This window comes from Camarhynchus parvulus, chromosome 9 (genome assembly GCF_901933205.1).
Source record: "Camarhynchus parvulus chromosome 9, STF_HiC, whole genome shotgun sequence".
NCBI classification, from domain to species: domain Eukaryota; kingdom Metazoa; phylum Chordata; class Aves; order Passeriformes; family Thraupidae; genus Camarhynchus; species Camarhynchus parvulus.
In genome coordinates this window covers 7,330,202-7,350,714 of record NC_044579.1, presented here as the reverse complement: position 1 = coordinate 7,350,714, position 20,513 = coordinate 7,330,202, and the positions used below count along the sequence as shown (strand labels likewise).

Below are 20,513 nucleotides of genomic sequence, written 5' to 3'. Positions count from 1 at the left end.
CATCTGATGTGAACATTGAGAAAACAGTTTGGCTGAAAGCATTTCAACTTGTGAAGAAATTATGCTCAGTGGATTTAACAAGAAGCATTTCTAGTATCTGCTGGTGATCACAAGTGACACGCTAAGAGGTTTATTGTGAAATAATGTTTATTTTTCTTTCTGTATCTTTCTCCAAATTGCTACCATTTCTCACTGAATTGAAAAGAAGCTGAGACAAGGCCCAGGGAAAGGATTCTGTGCTGCCTTGTGTTTTTTTCTTTTTAAAAACTATCTGCTTGGTGAAACATTAAGTATGCAGCAGTACCTTGCTTTGGTCTCTCAGAAGAGACTGCACAACCTATTTAATGTACCATGAAATATTATTTAAGAGGAAAAAGCAAAAAAAAAAAAAACCAAAGTTGTCAGACATTGTTAGTGCTGGTTTTTTCAGGCACTTTGAACACTAATCACTTCACACATAAAATTTAGCAGGTAAGCAAGGTCTAGTGATGCTGACAGAAAACACTTGAAACACATCAAGGGATCACAGAGTATGCTAGGTAAACAAGAAAACAAAGTGCACCCTTCATTTCTGAAAAAAGAAGGGGAAAACTGGTGCTTCTTAATTTCAGAGCAATCACATATTACATACAAAGCTTTTATGTAAATTTTCCTCATGCTCCTCTACTTGAAATAGCATCTTGCAAAAGGGAGCAGTGAAGAGTACACTGCATTATAGCTGGAAAAATCCTACTTAAGGGCTCCTGATGGCAAACTGTCAATCAGTATTCCCCGCTTGTTATGAACTGCTCATTTCTGGAGTACAGCTAAACAGAGGTTTAATGATTGAAACTTTAATGGCATTTTGTCTCACGCATGGTTCTGAAGTATCTTCTGTTGCTTGAAGAGTTAAATATGGATATTCAAATTGCTGCTCAGCCACTGCTCTGCTCTTCCTGGGCTTCTCCAGTGGCAGCGCTGAGATGGCAGAGGGGACGGAGCTGCTGAGTCGCCTCTCACGGGAGGACATCACACCGACCCTATGGACACAAAAATAAAGCAGGAGGTTTGGGTGTGAGAAGCAAAAAGCACAGAACTGATCTTTTGTTCCAGACTTACTTTTCATTTCTGCTGGAAGGATGAGGAAAAGGCAGTCCAGCGTACATGTGTTAACTAACATTAAAAAAAGTGAATGAGGGCACAGTACAGGACCCTTTCTCCTTTCAAAACTGGTTCAATTGCTTTGAAATATCACATGCCTCAAGGCTAAATAGATACATAGACACTTAATAATATTATTTAGCAATAGTGAATTAAACATGAAAACAATTTAAATTAAAAACACTTAAAGATTGTTTCTCTGTTATTAAGGCTGTGTTAGAAAAAGGCTAACCCTCTCATTAGGAGATGGATTTTTTCATTTGTGTTTTTGTTATGGCTATACAAGATGTTTTTATACTTTCTCTTTTATTCTCTGCATGAAATAATGTAAATTGAAACAATCAGGTGGCTGATCAATGGGCTAGTGGGAAGAAAAAAATGTTTGCTAAATTCTAAATTCTATTTCTTCTCTTTCTTTTTGAACAACACTGCATATATAAGCCTGTGCCTTTCAATTAGATACCATGATTTATGAAGTCATGCTCAGGGCTAGCCAGGTTGTTGACTCAGATTAGAGCTATGATGCCAGCTCACTCCCTGGTGACAAACACTGACTGTCCTTCCCGCAGCCAGGCACCCCTGGCAGCCTTATGAAAAGACCTTGTGGTTGGCACAGCACTGAGCAGGAAATGAGGTCCTCTCCGGTTCGGGACAGAGATGACTGGAGCTACAGAAAGCTGTAAAGCAAAATCAGCATCTCCTGAGTCACAGGCTTTAAGCTCTGGTGGGCCCCACAGTTCCCAGGGTGACCTGGCCACCAGCACTGCCTCTCCCACAGCCCTGCCAGCCCCCACCAGTGCCCAGGGGAGCACAGTCGGCTGCGCACTGGGCTGCCATGCCATGGGACTGCTTTCCTGTGGGAGAGGGGAACAGAGGGCACTGTGGTCCCCCAATCTCCCCATGTGCCCCAGCCTCGTGCTCAGCACCCTCCTCAGGGAATCCCTTTCTCCCTCATCCCTACCAGAGAATTTTTTTGGCACGCTGTGTGGTGGTTTTCAATATCACAAGGCTTTTATGCCAGCCTATAGTTTGGGGATTTCTGTGTGGCCTACCCTCCTCCAGGAATTTCACATATAAATCACTGGAAAGCAGGAAATCCCTAAGTCCTGGTAGGAAGCTGTTTACCATGTTTGCCTCAGCACAGACCATGGAGCATCTTGCCTTGTAGATACCACTGCAACCCAGACACCTGGACCTGAAATAGGGGAACTCGGCCCCCTTCCTCTGAGGTCTCTGAGCCAGAAAGTGAGCTCCTGGAATGGAGTTAGAAACTCCTACTGAATTCGTGGAGTAGAACTCCCTGATCTTCTCTGTGTAACACTTTCACTCCAAATTCCCTCAATGCCATTGAAACAATAATATTTAGACCATTTGGGGCTGAGATTATTGCTTTAATAAATTGGGTTTTTATTGGTTCATTGTGGCAAATAAGCCCCCGATTGATTTTGCTCCTAATCAGCATGGAGAATGCATTCCGCTGTAATTAAATCCCGTGTAACTGGGCACTCTGTGTTCGCTTGTCTCTTAGCTTGCAGTGGCATGAGATACAGCACATCAAACGCTATCCTCGCCACGATAGGCAGCCTGCCAGCCCGCGGAGCGATGATGCTCGCCTTCAGCGTGCTTACAGTGGCTGTGGCTGGAGCGCGCTTGGAGCAGCGGGCAGCGCCTGGGAGACGTAGGAAACTTATGAGAGGAGGAAGATGGCCAGGGATAGGGTCCTTTCCCTCGAGGAAGGTTTGACCCCTTCTCTGAAAACACTGCGGGAGAGGCGGGGGCCGCTGGCCCGTCCGCTTTCCCCAGGTCCCCGCAGCCCCGGCGCGGCTCCGCTGCCGCTCCCGGGGGCTCGGGCCGGGGCGCCCGGGGCAGCCGGGTCCCCTCGGCCGGCGGGAGCGCGGCCGGGCTGCCAGGCGGGCAGTTTTGAAGAGTCGATCTTCATAATACAAATCCCCCGGCTTCGCCTCCCCGCCAGCGGCGCGAGCCAGCTTTTTAATTGAATCCCGGGGATTTGGCCGAGCCCCGGTTCGGGCCCCAGCGCCGTGGGTTCCCCCTCCCGAGAGCGGGACCGTCTCTCGAGGGCTGATCTCTTGCCTCTAAACCGAGGGAAGGGGGGCTCCGGCGGCCTGGGGAGCCCCCGGCCCGGGCCCCCGGGAGGCAGAGCGCGGGCTCGCTGCACCCCGGGGCTGCGGGCGGCGGGGGGGCCGGGGGCAGCTGGCGGGGCCGCGGCTGCTCCTGGCTGCTCCCGCCTCTCGCCCGGGCAGCGCTTTATGGGGGGCTCAGGCCGGATCCTGCCCATTCTATACGTTAATGCTCTTTTCTCTCCGGCTGCAGGGAAGCAGGCCAGCGGATAATTACCCCTCACTGCAATCCGCAGAGCTGGCCTAATCCGAAAGCTCAAGTGCCCGTAAGTAAAACTTCAGGAAAAGTTATTGAAACTGACAAATACAGGGTGACAAATAATCAATAAAAGCCCAGTCCCACATCCTTTATTGTTTCCAGGCACTAACAGCAAGTAATGAAACCTCGGCGAGGACGGGGGAGGGAGCGGCAGGGACCGGGCGCTGGGCTGGCTCCTGGAAAGCCCCCACTAAAAGAAACCCAGAGAAGAACCCGGCAGGATAAGGGGGACGATCCCGTCCCCATGGGGGACAGGAAAATGCTACCCTCCCAGCGCCCCCTCTCCCCCAAGCCCTCCCTGCCGCCGGGGCCAGGGCGCTCCGGATGGGCGAGCCCGGGAAGTTCCGGCCCGGCCGGGAACTTCTGCCCGAGCCCGCGGGCAGGGACGCCCTGGAGCCCGGTGCCACCCGGCAGCCTCGGGCCACGCACCTACTTCACGCACCCGCGCAAAAAAATCAGGCGCTGTGATCTGCGTTCTGAAATCTATAACATCCCTGAACACCCAACGCGCTCCTTCTCATTAGCATCTCGGCCCTGGATTTTCCACGCCGCAGTTTCTAAAGTTGCAGCGAAGGACGCCGGGCAAGATAAATCCGTGCTGTCGTTTCTCTCCCTTTCTGTCTCTCCAAATTAAGTTCTGATCTATCAGTTTAAACACTGGCCAGAAAGTTGATTCACTTTCTGTTAGGATTTCGGGTTAAACCGGGGGCTCCTCCAGTGTCTTTAAGCTTTTGAGCTGTGTAAATGAACTGCAGTGTCACATAATCGATGGGGAAAACTCAGCTGTCACAGATACGAAAGCAGCCTCCCGCCACAGCAATAACGTGATTTGGCATTTCAAAGTTTGGAAACGTGCTGTCTGCGCGTCCGGGGCTCGGGGAGGAAGAGGGACGGGGGCGATGCTCCGGGGCGGGCGGGGGGACAGCCCCCAGCCACGGTGGCCCCCGGCAGCCCCAAGAGCCGGCGCCCCGCACCGCGGCACCCGCTGCCGCTCCCTCCATTCCCGACACACGCTGCGAAAGTTGTTTCCCAACTTTGGCGTTAGGGGAGGGTTGACCCAGAACAAATCTCAGTGTCTCGGTGGCCTTTCCAAAGCGGCCGTGCCCCCCCCGCCCCGAGCCTGCGGGACGTGCCCATCTGGAGCACGCACCGTGAGAGCAACTGTGCCGCGTACAGCCACAGCGGCCATCAGTCACTAAAAGCCACACGCTTCACTGGACCGGGGATAAAACGAAGTCCTGGTGACGCCTGGTTAAACCACTGACCCTCTTGGGAGGGCTGGAGAAGGGGGGAAGGCGGCCTCCTCCCGACAAACGCAGCTTTGGGGGCTCCGCGGGGCTGTGTCCCTCTGCCGGGGCTGCAGCGCTGCCCCAAAGGGGACCCGGCGCGGGTGTTCCGGGGTGCCCCACGGGGGGACGAGGCACGGACGGGGAGGGCCCCGGGCAGAGCCCCCGGCCCGGCCATGGCCCTGGGCGGCAGCGGCAGCTCCCGTGGGCACGGGGTTCCCTCCGAAATGGTTCTGTTTAGATCGCCTTGGGTGGAAACACCAACCCGCGGGCAGGGTGTGCTCTAAGCCGCGGGGTAAACACTGCCCTCGGTCCCCTGTCCCTACTGCACACCCCGATTTACCCGCACACATGCGCAGGAAAACAACTCACACAGCACGTTCAGATGCTTTCTGGAAGGGGACGGCTTTGGTTTCAAATTAGGAAACTCTCTCAGATGAACGATAAACTCCGCTTTGGTCAGGCTATGGTGTTTAATCATATCTTTGTGGTTTTGTCCTCACCAAAAAGAGCCCCGGAGGCTCAGTCAAGAAACAGGATTTCAGATAGTTTGATTTGGCATAAGGAAACTTTGCATTTGTAATATTATGAGACTCCGAAGGGGGAAAATGAAACCTCTGTAGCTGAGACAAGAAGTGTGCCTAAGTGCCACTGTGTTTCAATCCCCCGTCGGATATAATTTAAGTCTTCTCTGGCTTATAGTAATATGCTCTCCAACCTTGAGGCTATCCAAAAGGGGGGGATTTAATGAGGCCGAGTTTATACACTTATATAATTTAGGGGTTTCGCTGTAGCTGTAAAATGACAATTGGTACATGTGTAGTGCAAAAGAGCTGAAATCCCATCCAGGGACCAAGTTGGTTATTTCTGAAGGAGCTGTCATTTCCAGCAGGGGGGCACAATGAGAAGGCCAGGAGCAATGGAGCTCTGATCTCCACCAAGGAGAGATAACCACCTGATTAAAATGGGGCTCTTGTTCCCTCGTTACTCGATCGTCGTGTGAACTTACCTTATTTACAATTATAGGCAATGAGTGAGTCGCCCAGATTGTAATACACCTATAGCTTTGGGTTTACTCCTCCCTTTGTTATCGAGACCATCTCTCGGACAGATTTCTGGACCACTCATAGCATGTGAGCACAGAAACGCTCTGAAGGAGGGAGGGATGTGGATGTGAACGTTCTGAGCCCTGAAGTGCGAGCGCAGCGCCTTCACCCTCCTGCACGCCCCCGCTGGGAAGCGAGCGGGAGGCCGGGCCCAGCAGAACCAGCCTGTGGAAATCAGGATGTTTACAGCACACAGACACGTGTGAACACCGCCAGAAAGCGAAGGGACGAGAAGGCATTAGGTGAAGGACTATTTTGTACTGCACATCTGGTATTTGCTCATTTTCCAGGTGAACCCAGGCACGGCGGCTGTTGCAGGGCACCCCCTTCTCGGGTCACTCTGGAGCCCAGGTGTGCGCCGGTGGCATCAGACAATGATGCCCCTCTACGCTGAAATTTAACGCACTTTGTTCTCAATTTTAATATTAAATGGTGCAGTGTTTGCCAGATTATTATCCCACTATTGCTTGTGCATTTGTCTCTTATGTCTAGTGCCTGTCATTACACAAAGCGTTTTGAAGAGCTAATTTCAAAAGACAGAAAGTCTACACTTACTATAAAAGTCATTAAATTAGCATGACAAGCATAAAGTTCCTAGGTTATAATTTGGTTATAGATCTGAAATCTTCCCTGCTTTCTCTCCCCACTTGAAGGATGAAGGCTGAAGCGAGGCACCGACTCAAAGTTAGGACAATTGAGCTGTCGATTGTTTGGTGGAGAAACAGGGAAGAGATGCGGGCTCCAACACCACCTTTTTGGCAGAGCAGTGGGTGACAAGAAAGAGTTCTGATTTTCTCTCACGTCTCCCAGCCGCCAGAGAAAGGTGTGTGGTCAGATAGTCTTCTACTACAACAGGTGGGAGCAAAAAAAAAAAAAAAAAAAAAAAAAAAAATCTCCATGCATTTCTCGTCGATTAAAATGTTGCTGGAATAGCAGGACGCGTGCCTTTTATATCCCGCTAAATGCTAAGATGGGAAGATGTGTTATAAAAGCCGCCTTGGCTGTTTCCCCTAAGGCTGCAACATCCCCTTCATTTTAATCTCTTCTTGGTTTCGGAAGAAAGCCGTGGAGAGGAGGGGGAGAGCTCCTTCCCCCAGCTCCCCGTGCATCTGCAGTGACAGGGGACTGCAGGAAGCCCCGGTGATGCCAGGACCGGCAGCGTGGGAGCGCCCGCTCTGCCCGGCCGGGCATCCTCTCCCTGACACGTTGCATTTCGACAACGAGAAAATTAGAGAAGGGACGGGGCATTCAAACGCGGTGCTCACAAAAGAGGCTGCCCTAGTAGTTATTTAGTCTAAAAATCTGCTGTCAACTTTTTTCCACACCCCCCGTCAGGATCAGCGAGGCGCGTTTCTTTGCGCTGGTTCGTTTGCTTTTAACCAGGCATGCTGCGAATTGTGGAAGCTTTCCATTTACCTTTTCTTCTTTAAGCGTTTTAATTATCATCACTGACCTGTTGGGCATACCTACAGTATCAATGTCCCTTTTACATCGCTGCCTTCCCTTTCTCTGCATGTTTCTGCTATTTAACACTTGCTACCTTTGCCATTAGAGTCCTAGAGTGACCCCCATGGGTATCTTTGAAAGAAAGACCCTCTGCATTCCAGCACTGCCTCCTTACCCAAGTAATAGCAAAGGGACCATTCAGACACATGGACCACACTGAAGCATTAATTAGGCTGATGAAATCCATAGAAATGTATGGATTCAGCATAATCGAGTTTCTTCTGCTGACTATAGTTAAGGAATACGTGAGCAGCTGGGAGAATAGAAAGTACTGTTAGGGTGAAGTCATGCATGTAATTGAGTATATTTAACATAACCATTTTAATGATCGGTGATTAAAAGTGCATCTACTTAAATTGTATACCTCTGCAATTTGTCCATATCAACTTTAGAGCACACACAAAGAAAAGGTCGTCATATAAATTTATAAACAAGATCCCTTCCTAGCTACACATGACTCGAGCTGGAATGATAACTCAGTAGCAGCGAGGGGGGAAAGGCCTTTCGCGAGAAAATAGCTACGCCAGTACGATATTAATTAATCACTGGTTTGGCCCCTTTTCTCTCTTGTGCAGTCACAGTATTAGAAGTGCATAATAAGTGAGTTTTCTTTTCATCCGTAATTATTTATAACAATCAGATCACTCGGGAAAAAAATCCCTGGGTTTCTTTCCAATATTAACGGAGTATCTTTTCCCCCGCTTGACAATAGTGTGTGTATGTGTGTGTGTGCATACACATATAGTCAAATAGAATATTTGGCTTTTTTTTTTTTTTTTTTTTTTTTTTTTTTTTTTTAGTCCACAGAAACATTGCCGGAGATCCAGAAAAGAAATACTAAATGATTAAACTTCTCCTGACGCTAAACTTGCACGCAGAGAGGTTAAGGACTAGAAACACGGACAGTGTTTGGGGGAGCCGCAGTTGATGGGCACGGCCGTGTCTCCTCGCAGGAGACCCCTGAGAATGGGAAATTAGCAGTCGAAATCTGCTAGTGGGGACTGGATCCCACAAAGCCCACGCGTTGGGAAGGCTGAGTGTCTCTCTCTCGCCTATTCAATCTGCCCAGGCTGGTTGCAGCGAATAAATAGAGTCATTGTGGAGGCCATACACAAACCGACCCAACTCCCTCCCCCACCCCTTCTCGCCCTCCCCCCGTCCCTTTATGCTTAAACGCACACAAATCTGCAGCCGCTTTGCACTAAGAGGAGCCCAAAGTTTTCTTGCCTTTACTGTACAACGCCTGTGGGAAAGGTTTATCCACACGTATGGAATATGTACTTATGCCGCAGAGACGGGGTTCACGCTGGGTGAGGGCGCACAGGAGCCCGCCAGGAGCGGGACCCATCCTGCCCTCGCCCCGCCGGGCGGGCGGGCGTCCCTGTCCCCGCGGAAGATAACGGTTCAAAGTAGCCAGATGCATTAAACAGCCACAAAAGGGGCCAAGAGGGACGGGGGGCGGGGGATGGGGGAAAGATTCACTTAAGTTTCTGGTGGAAAACTTAAATGCTGCCGTCTCTCCCTCTCCCAGCATCGCTGCAAGGTGAAATCCATTTGGCCGCGTCCCTCCCAAGCGGCCGCAGCCCGGCGGGGCGGGCGGCAGCCCCGCGCCCGGGGAACTCGCTCCGTGCAAGAGAATTTGCAACCTTGAAAGCATATTTTTCTTCCAGCTATGGTGGCACTTAGATGATAATGTAGGCAATGAAACTGGGGAGATTTATATCTTTTGGAAAGTAGGACGAGCCAGATGGTAATAGCGTCATTAACAAACAAACTTAGGATCTGCAAGTGAAGCTTGAAATTGGGAAAGAGATCTGGAGAACAAAAGGAGCTGCTGTTGTGGGGGGGAAGAGTCCCTCTTCTGCCGGCCAAATCTAAGAGCACATTCTGGAGGGGCTGCTCCTGCCCAGCACTAGATAATAAACGACGGCTTTTTCCTCCCCCGTTGTGACTGAGAAAGGACAGAGAAAACTTTTGCAATAGGCAAATGTGGCATTTATTTATGTGTAACCCTTTGTAGTCTCAAGTGTCCCAAATGGGCCTTTAATTCAAATCCCTAGTTTGATACGGAGGGATCGCTTCTCCCAAGTTTATTTTAGAGAAACAAAGCGCCGCTTGTGGAAGTTGAAGGGCCAAAAGTTCAGTAATTATTTTTTTGAATTAATAGCAACGAATAAATATTAAAGGTTAAACGTTATTTGCTGTGAGAGTGGAAACATCTGAGGGATTTATTGTGTCTTCGAGTCTTTTTTTTTTTCTTTAACCCCCTCAAAAACCGCTCACTCTTTGCTAGAAGGCACCAACACAGCAGGGGCGAGGGTCCCAGAGCAGGGCCGGGATGCGGGATGTTCAGGGAGGCCCCCGGCCGGGCTTCTGCCCTGCATTACCCATCGGATTTGCTCTCCAAACCCACTCCGGCAGGTTCTCGATGTCCAGGGAAAAGGCCTTCAGCACAGATTTACCCAGCTGAGAGTCCATAAACACCCGAGACCCAGCAGCTCCAGGGCTTCAGCAGGAGGGATGGGCTGTGTGCCTCCGAAATTTTAACCAGTGTGTTCCCAAATGCCACAGAAATGTTTGGAGGTCTTTAGAAGATGCCCGTATCTCCCTTCCAAAGTTGATGGTTATTAGATGATTAATGATTTAAAAGATGCCTGTTAACAGCTCCAAGTTGAGAGACGTGGACCCACGCTCTAAAGTAAAAACCTAACGTGTTTTTTTTTAGTAGTTTTTTTTTTTTTTTTTTAATGTGCTGGAGATCTTTAAAAGCCCCGAGGACTTACCCTTAAGGCATTATTCAAAGAAAAAAAACCTGAGACTGGCGGTTCGTCACAGGCAATTGTAAAGGGTTTCAAAGGACCGATCAAACGAGTTGGAGAGTAATCTACATTAAAGTCCGGATGGCAGTGTTACAACATGCACCTGCAGGGTATTTGCTATCCGTGCCCCTTACAGAGCTACAAATCACCATTAAAGAAAGCTGCTTAAGCTTCCTCCGCGCTTCTAGAAAGACTTACTCGGGCTCCTTCACTTTGATATTTATACATCTTGTTATTGATAAGTGTGGGGCTGTTCAGCGCTCCCTTCCCCCTCCCGGCCTGTCCCCGGGCACTTTTGCACCAGCCCCTCCCCGCCCCGACCCCGCGCACGGCTCCGGGCGGGCGTTCAGGGGCCCGGCCCCACGAACGACACGCGTGGGCGTGGGGTTATCCCCCTCTCCCTGCCGTGTGCCGGCTCCGGGAAAAGTTTCGGTTTATTTTATGTGTGTAGTTCCCCCTGGGCTCTGTCACCAAGGCGACCGGGGCAGCCCAGGCAGCATCGGCACGCGGGATGTCCCGGCGGATTTTCTCACAGTTGCGGGAGGCGCAGACATGGAAATGAGCTCATTGCGGGGGAGTGGCGGCCGCCTGGGCCGCCCCCGGCCCGGCCCGGCCCGCTGGTCCCGGGGCTGCGGGACTCGCTGTCCCCTTGAAGGCATTTGGGGGAAGTCGCGCAGTTTTATCCCTGGCACAGTTAACCCTTGGCACGCCGCGGGGCCGCGGCTGCCGGTCGGGAGAGCCCTGGCGATCCCCGCTCCCTGCTGCGCCCCCTCTGCTCCCGCACTCCCACGGGCAGCACTCAGTGGGCTCGGCGCTCCCCCCGCCAGGTGATGTCAGCGGGGAAAAGTAAAGTTGTAAGACAAACAAACAAGCCGGGAAAGCTAGGAGGGGGAAAAAAAAATCAGGATTTTTCTACCCACTCGAGGCGAAAAAGCTCAAAGGTCAACAGGGATTCATCAACTGCTTCCCACGGCTGCAGGCAGGGCGATACAATCAACTTGGATTTCTTTTTCGGGTAATTTTAGTGATCAGGTCTGTGTTTTCAGTACTTCCCTCGAGTGGGTTCTCGCAAACGAACAAAAACCGCACCCGTCGCAGGTGAGAGGCTGCGGTGCCCCGCTGAGGGCCCGGCCGAGCGGGAGGGATGCCGGAGCCCCGGGCACCCCCGAGGCAGCGCCGCTGTGCCCTGGTGGCTCCTGCCGCGGGCAGCTGGGGGAGCACAGCGGCGGCAGCAGAAAGGGGCTTCGCCGCGCTGGCGGCACAAGAGGATCATTTGGGTGGTTTGTCAAAAATCAACTAATTAAACCCCTCGCACTAACGTAAGGGACAATATCTCGGATTTGATGTACCTGCCTCACCTCTAGACAGCCCTGGCAGCGCGGAGGGCTGGCACCCATGGCCCTGCTCCCCTTGCTCCCCCCGCCCATCACGGGGCTCTCGGCAGCCAAGCACGCATTGTTGGGGCCGGAGGAGCTGGGACGGGCCGGGGGCCAGCAGCGCTGCCAGCGCCCACCGCAAAAGTTTGCCAAGTCAGCTCCTCTCCTGGAATTGTCCTCGGAGGGGCGGCGGTGAGGAGGGGAGCGGGACCCGCCGCCCCGGGCGGCCCATCGCAGGCAGGGCGCCTCCAGCGCCAGGGAAAAACCCGCGCAGCTGCGGGAGCGGATCCGCACCGGGGTGCGCCCCCCTCCGCCAGAAGTCGCTCAACTTCTGCCTTGGAGCCCCGGCCCCTCCGCCGGGACAGGCTCCTGCTGCTGCCAGGGTGGAGCGGCGGGGTTTGGGTCAGCGGGGCCGGGCAGAGGGGCCCGAGGCAGGGGCACCCCAGCACAGAGGGTGGCACATCGAGGGGCACCGCCCGGGGGCCCGTCCCGCACCCCGCGGCGCTGGCAGCCCCGGGCACCTCTCCTGCCACATAACGGCGAGGGCAACTTGCAGCCGCCTCTAAACTGTTGCAAAACAAATCCCCGGTACGTTCGCAGGGCTGGCGAGAAGGTGGCGGCACCGCCGAGAGCCCCGAGCCCCCCGGCTGCCCCCGCCGGCCCGACAGCCCCCAGGCCGCAGCTGATGGAGGGGCCGGGGCGAGCGAGGGGCGAGCGCGCCTTGGCCAAGCGCTAATTTGGTGTGTACGCTTAAGGCGGCCATCTGAGGGCTGGGTAGCAACGAGGGGAAAGGGGTGTATTCGCGACTGGAAGATTTAGGTTGTTGCTAGGATGTGAGAACAAAAAATCTTCAATAAGTCGGGGAGGGGGGAGGACGGGGCAGAGGGGGAGGAAGGGGGGTTACAAGGTTTGTCACAGGGAAAAGTGCAGACATCTGCTGGAACTTCCATATCTAAGCTGTTCATTTACAGGAGCCAACTTCTGAAATCTCCACAATTAGATCTGCATTGTTCTTTCTCAACAACACTGCCTAGAAAGAAAAGGTCTTCTCTGTCGGGGCCAATCCAACGAAGCGTTTGACGTTATTAAATAATAAAGCGATTGTGATTTACATTGTTGTTCAGAAAAAGGGCCAATTATCCACTGTTATGTTGCCATAAAGATCATATTAACTCGAATTAGTAATCAAACAATATGCTAGCGTTAAAAGTATAGAGAGGACAACGCGACTGGTCTTGTTGCATCCTCACTTTTTCTTGTAAAACCAGAAGCATAAATACACTTGAAAGAGGCGCAGAAACTTCATCCTTAACGGGGAAAAAGCGAAAGAGGTACCAGCGTTTGTGATTAATGGTCCTCTGTGTTGATTGTTTTCAATTAATTCAAAGCCACCCAAATCTCATATTGATTTTTCTGTTTACAAATTAATTCTTCTTTCTAATATCACGGGAAATGTTTCACGGTACTCCGAGAACCAGGGCGATTTTTTAATGTAACGTCTTCTAGGATTTTGATTTTGGGGTGTTTTTTGTTTGTTTTTCATTTTGTTTTGAGTTTGGGATTTTTTTTTTTCAGACTAACGTTTTCTAAAGGGGTCTGAGTTCCAAGCAAAGACGAACCTCACCACCACCAAAACGCAAACCCAGCCGCATCCCTTCACTCCAGCAAATTTCCTCTGCCATAATCAAATAATTATTTTTATTAAAGCAGTTATTAGGTTTATAACTCATTTGCCACTTAAATTTGTGCAACCAACCAAGGCGATCTAAATAGGTTTGAGTTGCCCCTTGGGTCCGGGATGTAAGCGGTAAGAAGGAGGATTAATTATGGGTGTGTGCAGCAGGAGGACACAAAGGCTGTCCGGCGGCGCGGGGCGCAGCCCCTTCCCGGGCGGGGCTGGGCTCCCCCCGGCCCCGGCAGGGACCGGCACCCCCGGAAAACTCCCCCGCGTTTGTTTCTGAGCTGCCGCGGGGCCAAGGCTGGGGCTGGGGAGCTGCAACTTGTTGGCAGTAAATAAGGCGCTGTCAGGTGATGATGCTCCGGCGCGTTTGAAACGTCCCGAACAAAGTGTAAACGAGACGTTTTTCATACGGGATTATCGATGTGATACGATACGATATGATATGATGGAACGGTACGGCAGCATCGATCTCTTGTCTCCTGTTTGGACAAGGTCCATTCTTTGTGCGCGGGATGACGGGATCTGCCCCTGGAAACGTGCTCCGAGCGCCCAGCGGCACCTGGCTGGTGCCTCCAATGTCATTTATTGCCGACACGTTTTGCTATCGGCTGGGGGTGGGGGCTCCTCGGAGCTCAGGTAATAACCGGGTAGCTGTCAGCTTCTCCCGTTTAGCACTACTCAGGCAAGAATGGCTTTGCCAAACTGTTCCAGGAGCTGATGCTATTTGTTACCACGATTAGGGGAAAAAAAGAACATTCACAGTAACATGGGTTTCTATAAGCAAACGCCGAGCAATTTTCCTCAGCGCAATGCATCAGCAAGTATATCCAAAAGAGCTTAATCTACTTCTTGCAGGTTAGGTGCAAGAGAAATCAGCAAGGGCTGCTCCGGGATGCCATGAAAATCCCGGCTCATTGGCTTGGCCGCGATAGGACGAGGCACATCAAATCGAGGCGGAGAGGGACAGAATCAATCATTCCTCTTGGCTGAGGAGTGAGCCCTCGCCCTGGAAATAATTTCGAATAAAACTTGTGTAACCAAGTGTAACCCAGCTTACTTGAGCAGATCGTCGAGAGGGTAAAAAAAAAGTTAAAAGATATATTATGGAAATAAGCCAATAAAACAATCAGGACTGAATTAATAAGAGTGCAAAGTTTGTATCCATGTATAAGGATAATATATTAAGCCAAAAAGGAGACAGGTTATCTCTAAACAGGATTAAAACGCGTTCGTGTATAGGATTAGACCATCTCATCCATTTAAAAACAGTGTCTCTCCTCCAACCCACAACATTTTATTATATATTAAAAAAAAAAAAAAGGCAAAAACTTTCCCCGTTAGAAGCACTTGGGAAATGCGTTTTATTAATCGAGAGCCTTTTTTTTTCTTGCAATCAAATGCAACTGATGGCCCTGAATAAGCCGCCTTGTTAGGAAACGGGCCATTTTTTAAAACCTGTGATCAAAACAGACCTGTCTTCAGAGAGAGCACAGCAGATTTAAATGTTGGTCAAAAGGAGTCACAACTGTTCATTAAAAGCAAACCCTAACTAGTGCTAATGTATAGCCATTTTGTGAGCTCAGGACTGTAGAAAGAGGCGAAAAAAAGTCTGAGAGTGTGAGCTGATGCCGTGCTGGCTGGCAGTGTGTGGTCTATTGTAGGGAATGTGCTTTTTCCACTGAACAGAGAGCCCCCCTCTTTTATTCCCCAGCTCTACTGCACCTGCACTGGATCAGGGAGCTACTGCCATTCACCACATCAACAGAGAAGACATCTCTGACAGCACTCAATTCATTACATTTCTTCCTGCTTTTCAAACCAACGCACAAAAAAAGTATTGCCAATCAGTGCCTGGGGTGCAGGGAAGAAATCTTACAATACTTTATATTCGCCGCTCATTTTGGATTTCATTAGTCAGAAAACTCACTTCTCAGCCAGTTACAACTTTTTCTTTCTTTCTTTCTTTCTTTCTTTCTTTCTTTCTTTCTTTCTTTCTTTCTTTCTTTCTTTCTTTCTTTCTTTCTTTCTTTCTTTCTTTCTTTCTTTCTTTCTTTCTTTCTTTCTTTCTTTCTTTTCTTTCTTTCTTTCTTTTCTTTCTTTCTTTTCTTTCTTTTCTTTCTTTCTCTCTCTCTTTTCTTTCTTTTCTTTCTTTCTCCTTTTTCTCTCTCTCTTTTCTTTTTCTTTCTCTTTCCTTCCTTCTTTCTTTCTTTCTTTCTTTTTCCTTCTTCCCTTCCCTGCTTAGGGGGCTGCTGGAAGCGGGAGCTGGGGCCGGTGCCACTCCCCTGCCTGGCCGGGTCTCCGCAGCCCCGGGAGCGGAGATGGGCCCATGCCGGGGCTCCCCAGGAGGGAGTTTATTCATAATTCATGGGAGCAGAGCAGCTCTCCGGAGACGGGGAGGAAGACAGGGCCGAAGAGCCCGAAGTGTCCCGCAGCAGTTGCGGGGGGAGCGGGCTGTGGGGGTGTCACCGGGGGTGCCGGGCCAGGGGCGGCGGGGCCGGCGGCCACTGCGGGGAGGGGACGCGCCGGCCCCCCTAACCCATGGAGAAAGTTGTTATCGGCCAAACTTCTCGAAAGGGACTCCGGGGAATTCGGGGGTAGCTTGGTTTCTTGAGGAACCGTTTTTCAGAAGCATTTGCAAGCGAAAGAAACCGAGCCGAGGGGTTTAGATTCAGGTATTTGATCTCGCCGGACCCAGACATCTAATTAGAGTGGCCTCAGCGATTGAAATGGTGTTAATTCCCATTGTTCCCCGCTCAGATCCCTTGGCCCTCCACTGCTGGGATGCTCTCCTTTTCAAAATTCTAAATAAAAATATTTCTATTTGAAACAACCAACCAAACAATTTCTGTATTTCCCCCTTTTCTGGCCCACTTTCCTCCATCACAAGCACAAGCAAAAGCAAACTCCTGAGTATTTTTTTTCGCAGACGCTGGCAAAGAATAACACCCCCTCTGTGGGATCTTAACAGAAATAAATCACAAGGAGCTCTTGCCTACCTGAAGAGTAGGAGGAAATCCGACTGTCTGCTTTCGGGTGTAAAGTGTGTATCGATAAGGAAGACACAGCCGACTCAGAAACGGGACCCAATTAATCTATGGGTTTCTTTACATCACCCCCTGTTAGGATGTGTGCTTTGGAAATATTGATTCATTGCGACAGGAAAGTCGCAACTACTGTGTGTGCATAACACGGGGAGGACACGGAGCGAGAACCCGCAGCAACGCAAAGCTCACTCACGGGAGAGCCAGATTGCTTTTTAAGCTAAAACTAATAATTTCATAACTGATTCACATTCAATCTGGCGCCAATGACGTCACGGGGTATTAGCATACGAGGAGGGATGAAGCCAGTGTGGCTGGAGTTGATAAGGTGCCTCCTGAGGAATTCGCTGCTTGTTTTAATACATTAATTATTTCTCTGTCTTCCTCTACTTCTGCAATTTGTAAGAGCTTAAAGGGACCATCACTCGCAGCGATGCCAGAAGGACACGTTGGAGAGCTTCTCCCGTGGCAGCGGAGCCCGGGGGCAGCGCGGGGATGAGCCCCGGCCCCGCTCCCGGAGCCCGGCCCGGCCCTGCGGAGCGCTGCCGGACTTGGCTCTCATGGAGCCGCCTCCGGGCCTGGGAGTCCCCACTCGCCCGAGTAAGGTCGGCTGGCCCGGACCGGCCGCCCCGCAGGATGGGAGGCGGGTTTGCAGGATGAAGCCCTCAGCTTGGAACGCGTGTGAGTTGTGAGTGTGCGGGAGTGAGTGTGAGCTGGTGTGCCAAGACACCCCTGCGGAGCCTTCCCGCGGGAAAGCCTCTGCAGAGGCCCGTGTCTTTCCAGCACCCGGTGGGATTCCCCCCTCTACCCCTCCCCATCCCCATCCCCTGCCGTTAATCACGATTTTCTGGGGAAAAAAAAAAAAAAAGGAAAAAAAGCGCCCACATTACGTCATCAGCCCTAACTGCTGCGGAGATGATGATGGGGTCACCGAGGACCCGGGGCGGGGGAGCCCGCGGGGGGCCGGGCCTCCCCTCCGTTCCCTGGGGCAGCGGCCGCCTGTCCGGCAGCGGGGGCGCATCCCGCCCGGGGGCCGGAGCAGCGCTGTGCCCGCCGCTGGGCTCGGGACAAGGGGACGCACTGTGGGGACACAGAACACAGCCCAGCTCCGTGCCCCGGGGCTGACAGCGCTCCCCCGGCGTCCCACTGCCCCCAGAGCTTGTAGGAACCGACGGCACCGCCGCTTTGGCCCCACCGAGCTCGGCCGGGCCCCGCGGAAGCGGCCTGACAGTTCCCTGCCCGTAGGGTGCCCCTCGGGGACCCTCCCGAGCTGCGGCCATCTCGCTCCTCTGAAGAAGGCAACGGCCTTGGAATAACCGCTCAGTGACTCGAGTCTGAAACACATTTGGAAGGAAGGAGGGAGGGAGAGACGATTTTATCAGGGGGAATGGGTAGGGACGGGCGCAAAACACAAACAAAACACAGAGAAACCTTAAAAGAATTAAATTTAAAAGGGACAAATTAAAAAAAAAACCCAAAAAACCAAAAAACCAAAAAAAACCACCAAAACAAAAGACCTCAAAACAGAAAGCCACTCTGCACAAGCTGTCGCCCACATGGCAGAGGTCCTGCGAGGCAACAAGCTGCGCCAGCGGATGAGCCAGGGACAAACTCCTGCAGAAACTTCTCCGGCCCGGCCCTGCTCCGTTCCCCGCGGGCGCTCGCAGCGAGGACCCCCCGCTCCCAGGCTTCCCCCCGCTCCTGCCGACAGGGCTGCAGCGGCCCGGGCCTCTCCTGCGGGACAGCCGGGCACGAACCCGCACCACACTGCCCGGGAAGGGCCGCCCGTGCTCTCTCCAACACAGCTAAATTGTAATGAAAAATTGCAGCTTGTTTCGGCGCGCCCCCTCCCCCTGTACGCACAGGCGCACACGGATACAAACACACGCACACACAGGCACGCACAGGCACACTCACACACGCACTCTCATACGCGGCTCAGCCACAGCAAACCCTCTGCGAACTCCAAAGCAAAGCTCCAAAAGCATCCTGCGAGGTTCGGGGTTTCGCTTTGTTCCCCCTCGCCGCTCCGCCCGCCCGCACCTGCCGGCGCAGAGGCTCCGCCGGGCCCGGAGCGGCCGCGGTGCCCGGGCAGGGCCGGCCCGCAGCACGGAGCTCGCCCTCCCGCTCTGGGCGCAGCCAAACGTGCAGCTCCGGGAATTTCCATTCCACCCCGGGCTCCTTTCCTTTCCAACTCGCAAGCGAAGCAGCCCCCACACTCACTGTAGCGCTGTGCGTCCTCGCCAAGTGAACAGATTCCTCAAAAGCAAAATAGTACCAAACTCTCGCAATTCCCCGTGCCATCGTCAGAAAAACTGGTTTTAATTACCAAAACTGAAATAGCGGCGGTGCTAACTAGCAGGCGATCAAACCGCAATCAAACTTAAATCTCTGAGCAGTTAGCTATAAACTGTCAGCAATTGAAAAGTAAACCTGGTGCACACAAAGGCTCTGTTTAATTTTCTTGTTGTAATGGCTCTAAATGAGGACCCCATCACTATGCAGTTAAGCGGTGTTGCTTGTCCCCCTGAGGCGCTGATCAGTTCTTTTTAATGTGAGAAAACTGGCAGCTCGAAACCCGTCAATGGAGCTCCCACAACAAAAGTCCTGAAAAGCTGAATGAATTGGGTTTGTAATTACTGCTTCCCTCTCCCCCCTTGCAGCTTATCTCTTATTCATTCAACATACATTATTGTCACCTAATCGCACACTCCCAACGTTATTTTGGGGTTTTTGCCTTTTTTTTTTTTTTAGTATCTACTACTACGGACATGTTTGTTGTAGAAATTAAACAAAATAATCCTCCCTTCTCTCTCCCCTCCTCACCAAGAAAAATGTTGAAACGACAGTGTCAGGCGAGGCTGACTGGCGTTTAAAAAAAAGCAAAGATGAAGCTCTTCTGCCATCAGAATGTCAGCATTTTGCATATATCCTCGGAAATCTCACAACCACCGAAGCAGGTTTTACATTTTAGTATTTGAGTTAGATCAGGATTTAAATGACTGAAGTGTATCTAATCACACCTATCAGTAATGGGCCTCTTTCTTTCAGTGGGACTTACATTATATACTACTTAAATTGCTGGGCTATCTACCTCCTATTCGGAGGCAGATATCCAGCTCTGCTGCCCGTTGGGGACGAGGAGGAATTAATATTGAGAGAAAACACTCTGCTGTGGGGATCACCGTCACCCCTGATGTCCCATCCGGCACCAGTGGGCATCTCAAGGAATCAAAACGTGGTTTCGGCCAAGAAATGCCTGTCGGCAAGCGAAAGCCACGGGCTGGAGCCGGGGCTGCGAGGCAGAGCCTCTCCCCAGATCCCCCACCGCAAGAAGCTGTCGGTTGCAGAAATAAGTACAGCTATTACAACCAAATCTACTAACAGTCTAAATAATTAATTGAACCATTGCTCTTTGACCCTTGGAAAGTCCAGTAGGGACCCGTTTGTAGTAATAATACCCCCGAATGAGCCCTTGTCAAATATTCATTTAGTGGTTAATGTGAGCGATTTCCCCCTGGGACAGTCTGTAATACCAGCTTCCCAGCTTTGGCAAGAAACCCTGCTAATCTACCTCTCCAGTTCCGCAAAATATTTTAACACCCCAGTACTTAAAAAGCCGTAAAAAATCACAGGGGAAACTATAATCTTATCCTTGGGTTCACTTCGGCTGTGTAGAAGGTTAGGGAAACATTACACTGGCACTCGTGGGCCGAGCATCACTCTGGCTATAAAATACACAACAATTCGCGAGAGGGAAAGCACAGAGAGCCCCAAAGGTCTTCAATAACCAAAATAAAAACATACCCACGAGCTCTGCTACACATTTCAGCTGCCATAAATGAAAGCCCAGGATAATGGCTTAGGTGTAAATGGCGTTATTGAATGTGTTGAAGTTAAAATGAGCAGTGGACAATGGCGTTCCTCCAAGTAGCACTTTAAAAATAAAACTGTTCAGTTGTACATGTAAAATGCTTTGGGTTATCCTCCCTAAACGGATAAATGGATGGATGGATGGATGGATGGATGGATGGATGGATGGATGGATGGATGGATGGATGGATGGATGGATGGATGGATGTAAGGAATCTGTCCAAGGGATATCAGGTTTCAACCACATATATTCCAAATCGTACTCCGAAATCTAAGCTTAAACAAATT

The 20,513-nt window shown here is 51.2% G+C and overlaps 1 long non-coding RNA gene across 3 annotated transcripts in view; it reads right to left on the bottom strand.

The window, feature by feature from the left end:
• Positions 1-20,513, bottom strand: part of LOC115906743 — a 47,423-nt gene that overhangs the window by 12,147 nt on the left and 14,763 nt on the right. Inside the window, exons 1-2 of one of the 3 annotated variants that reach the window (XR_004060955.1) lie at positions 18,576-18,898; positions 854-1,019 (exon numbers count right to left, since the gene is read on the bottom strand). This is a non-coding gene — a long non-coding RNA (uncharacterized LOC115906743). Of the gene's footprint in view, positions 1-853; positions 1,020-16,307; positions 17,104-18,575; positions 18,899-20,513 lie in introns of those variants that run through there. The other 2 variants (XR_004060954.1, XR_004060953.1) reach the window with 2 other exon arrangements.